We start from the raw sequence: 5,281 nt of genomic DNA, 5'->3' as shown, positions 1-5,281 counted from the left end.
ACATTTATTGTATTAATATGGATACGTTTTATTATCTGAAAGTTTACACTAGTTTCTAACCCTAGAATTGGAACATGTGTGTCGTCCACAACAACAAATTCTGCCGTTTGTTCTGTATTGAAATCAGGATCAATGTAATTCAGTATTACTGTACCAATAATGTTAATTTTTTTGCCACTGTAATCATATATTGGATAGTCATCAAATTTATTGTTAACTTTAATTTTAAGTTTAGAAAGGTAATTGATAGGAATGCAATTCACATCGGATCCGGAGTCTATTTTAAATGTAATCGGGATATTCTGTATGTAGTATTTCTTAGTCCACTTGCTTCTTACTAGTTCGTTATTATTCGTATTTATTCTATAAATATGAGTATAATCTACTGATCCACTTATTGATTCTATTTTACAGTTAGGTTTACCTTCTTCGTTCCAGTTATAATAATCTCCCACTGAGTGCACCTGTCCATGTTGTTTGTTGTACGATCCTGGGTTTGTCTTCTGTCCGCTGCTTGATGTCTGCTGTCCGCTGCTTGATGTCTTCTTATCCGGGACTTGTGATGCTTGCTGGCTTTTTTTACCACGACACATTTTAACAAAATGGCCCTTTTTCTCACAGCCTCTGCATACTATGTCTTTGGCTTTGCACACATTTAGATGTCCGAGCGAAAATTGTTGCCCACAGTTGTAGCAAAAACGAGTGACTGCATTGACGGATCTTGGAGTTCCTTGGTCCAAAAGGGTTTTGTTGGCATTTGCCGCTTCGTACACCTTGCATTTTTGAATTATATGAGACAGCGGCTCATCCTCTCCGTCAAGCAATTTAAGCTGCAGTGTTTTGTCGTATATACCCAAAATAATTCGGTCCCGTAACATGCGGTCATTATAGGATTTGCCACAGCTACAGTTGAATTCGCAATAGCGAATTTGGGTACGCAACTCTGTTTCAAGTTCAGAAAACGCTTGTTTTTCTTTTTGGGTAATCGTGTTGCATTTGAACGATTCCATAGCCACGTTTTTTTTTTTAATACAGTACTCGTCAAAGGCGTTGAGCACGTGCGCTATCGAACGTGTACTCTCACCGCCAGTACCATCACGGTCAGTATCCGCGGATCTACCCATAGCAAGCACCTGCTCTGTTGACCCATCATTTGGGAACAGGGTGTTGTAAATTTCAACTGCCTTCAGTCCCACCAGCCATAGGAATGTAGCAATTTTGACATCCTCCCTTTCTTTTAGTTTTCCGTTTGATTTCAAGTACATGCAAAATGTGCTCTTCCATGTTGGCCAGTCTTTTGCCAGATTACTGCAATCCAGCTCGGGAGGCAGCCTATTCTCAGCCATAGTTATAATCAAAGGTCCGATTCTGACACCAAGTAATAAGTCAATAAGATTCCGTAGCTTCCGCGTGGTAATGTTTATTGAAGTTTTCAGGTCTCTATCCTAGTCGGAAGTGAGCGAGATCATCTTTACATATCACAAACCCATGATGCAATAATACAAGGTGGTATCAGTTGTGACAGCTCGATTTGACACTACCTTAGCTCAGTAGAATGAGAAGAAAAACGGGAAGAAATGAATCCCCATATGGGGGAAAAATATAAAATTTCACATTTTCTCCTTAACAAAATTTGCTTTTTTATAGTATATTCGTTATGAAATGAAATAAAATAAGGTAAAATACCTTTTTAAGAAAACAAAGTGTGTATACTGAGAAAAAATAAAAAGCATTCAACTATATTAATGGGCAAAGAATAGTGGAAGAAGTAACACTGTTTCACGTAAGGTAGTCAATATGGCGGAATTAGAGGGAGAAGTTGCCAACTGGCAACACCTTGTATTATTGCATCATGTCACAAACCTACTTATAGTTGATGTGTTAATAATTTCTTGTAATATAATACTACTGTGTTAATATCTTTGATGTAACATAATTCATAAACCTACTTATAGTTGATGTGTTAATAATTTCTTGTAATATAATACAACTGTGTTAAAATCTTTGATGTAACAAAACTCGTTAGTGTAATACTTAAGGCCTATTCAGACTAGAGTGTATACCTTAGGGCTTGTACACATTGCTTATTACAACTAAAAGTTCAATTGCTAAGCTTTCTCCATTCATCGATTCACTGTCAATTCTCCGGGTCGGCGGCAGACTTAGGAATGCACACTGTAACATCGAAACTAAAGATCGAATCATCGTGTCAAAGGACAGTACTCTAGCGCGACCATTTCTTCGCACTGGCGTAGACTCTTCTGGCCCTTTTTTGATTTTCACAAAAGTCGCAATGCTGCTCCAATCAAAGGATATATATTTCGCTGTTTTTGTATGCCTTGCTACACGCGCAATGTATCTTGAAGTTGTCTCAAATCTGACTACACACGCTTTCGTAGCAGCGTTAAAAAGATTTGTCTCCCGAAGAGGTTTGCCATCCGATATACACAGCGATAATGGCATAAACTTTATTGGCGCCAACCGCGAGCTAATGAAAAGTTTCAAATAGATGTCCAAATCTCGAGATGTCGGGTCATATATGGCTACTTCATTCATCAACTGGCATCTAATCCCACCAAGGTGCACCCCATTTCGGCGGAATTTGGGAGTCGGCCGTTAAAGCAACGAAATTTCACCTCCGACGTGTTTTAGGCGAAACAAGGCTCACTTACGAAGAATTTGCTACCTTACTTTGTGAAATCGAAGCACAACTCAATTCTCGGCCTCTCACAGCTCTTTATGATGACGACGTTGACAAAATCAATGTTTTAACATGGGGTCATTTTTTAATTGGCCAGGCACTGGTACAAGTAGCTGAACCTGGACTCGAACACATTCAAATGAACCGACTCTCTCGATGGCAGCTTCTCACGCGCTTGCAACAAGAATTTTGGCGTCGCTGGCAGCGTGAATATCTCACTACACTGCAGCAGCGAGCTAAGTGGTATACAGAAAAACAAAATCTAAAGCCTGGGGCAATTGTCATGATATATGAAGAACGCGCTCCACCACCGTGCTGGCAAATGGGTCGAGTTACTGACGTGCACCCGGGCAAAGACAATTTGGTTCGCGTAGCAACAATTAAAACATCTCATGGTTCGATAAAGCGCCCTGTTACTAAATTATGCAATCTTCCTACTGAGGAGTAAGGTGTCTCTTATCAGGCGGGAGAATGTTCTGATTTTATGATGTGTCTAAAGTTGTGTATTATTTAATGTTTTATCCCCATTAAATGTTCCAAGTTTACATCACTGTCCTTTATATGAAGTACTCTATTTATTTCTCCCTTTCTAGTCTGTTACAATAAATCATTTGCATATTATCAACCAAGCAGTTGACTTGTGTTTGCATTGTCTCGGTGTAGTTAACGTCACTCCATAGTTACAGTCCACTTTGTAATTATCGGCAACACCGACCATGATAAAATTTTCTATACTTCTATTTATTTTTTTCTTTCGAAACGAGATGTAGCCCTTGAATCGATGTTACTCATAATAATTCGACGTACAGAAGCTGTTGAGCGTATACGATCTCACCAAATGACCTCGTTATCGCACACGCAGATACCAGAGGAAAATGGTCACACTTTACCATTACGGTTTCATCCGACTATCGAGGATGTCCTGCGATCTATTGGTATCACCAGTGGAGAAAGATTGTGCTTTTGTAATGATGCCGCTGCTTGTCTTATGATTTGTTCGCCAGTTTTGGGAGAATCAGAGAATTCCAGCCATAAACGAGCACACTACACAAACTTTTATCAGCTTATTGGCCATTCTGCAAAAATCTTTGGACAATGTGGTCCATTTATGCTATATTGCAGTACACACTTACAAAATGTTCCTCTGTGATGCAGTAGCGGCCCAACTCGTGTCATTTATGCAGAGCTGGAGTATATGGTCCTGCCCTAGGACATCGCAAAGTTGATTGGACCACCTTTTTATATGTATTTTAGTTAATTTTGGATACTCCTTGAACTTTAGGAATACTCTTTACATGAGTGCATGGAGTACCTAGTCGCGTTTTTGCATTGTAGCTTAAGACACGTACAAACATACACACATATGAGCGGCCGGCAAAGCAACGAGGATAGCGAAGAAAAAAAAACAAAATCAGGCTGACTTCCAAAACGTATCAATACAATGTTTGGAAACTTTTATACTGCGGTATTCAAACTGTTTGTACATGCAGAGTTGCGACACATTGCAACCTTATACATTGCATATTTTAAATATTCAATTTAGCAATGAACACTTTTTCTGAATTTTCCATTTTTAAAACACCAATGGTAACCAAAAACAAACGAAGCATCAACTTTGTTTCTGATGCGCTGATTGCTCTAGCGATGCGTTTCGATAACTTTTCGAATGCGTTTTGGAAAAGCATACATTGTCAACGTTTTGTAGTTCGGCGTTATGGGACATTATACTTTGTACGTATGCAAAGCAATTGACGTTTTGGAAGTCAGCCTCACTTCGATGTGACCCGTCGCTTGAATTCTATGCGCTGACAGATTTACGCACGTAGACTCTACGTCGGCACATAAACACACAAACGCGCATTGGCTAGCTGACTGCTTCACTCCCCATACAAAAAAAACTGTACTGTTTTCCATTGGAATAATAAAATCTATTATATTTTAATACCTCTAAAAATGGAGTTTTTTTATGAATACAAATAGTTTCTTAAAGATGTTTTTTGAAAAAATCTCCTTAAATGACAAAACGATTTAAGCTTAAAAATTAACCTATAAATATAAAAAAAAATTGAACGGAGTCGTAATAATGAGATTTTTTATGCTGTTTTTTAACTTTTTTCAAAGATTGGTATAAGAAAAACTTGAATAACTGAACCTAAACTCTTCCGATTTAGACTTGTGGGGTATCACTGGAAAGGTATTTTCTCACCCTTTTTAATGCTAATAAACTCATTCAAAGGATAAAAGAGAAAGGTAGGATGAATGAACATCATTCAAAGTTGAATTAAGATGTGTTGGGAAAATACCTTTCTACCGAGATCCCATAAGTCTCAGAATAGTTTTGGCCCAGTTATTTTAGTTTTTCGTAAATCAATCTTTGAAAAAAGTTTAAAAACCGCAACAAAAATCTCATTATTACGATTCCGTTGAAAAGATTTTTAAATATTTTTATGCAGATTTTTTAAGCCCAATCTGTTTTGTCATCTGAAGGTACTTTTTCAAAAACTTCTTTAAGAAACTATATTTATTCATAAAAAACTCCCTTTATGGAGGTATTTTCAAATCGGCCCAGATAGCTTAAAT

This window comes from Rhagoletis zephyria, unplaced genomic scaffold (assembly GCF_001687245.7).
Source record: "Rhagoletis zephyria isolate East Lansing unplaced genomic scaffold, Rhagoletis_zephyria_1.1 Rzeph_scaffold_00299, whole genome shotgun sequence".
Classification (NCBI taxonomy): Eukaryota; Metazoa; Arthropoda; class Insecta; order Diptera; family Tephritidae; genus Rhagoletis; species Rhagoletis zephyria.
Note: the sequence above shows the minus strand (reverse complement) of the source record.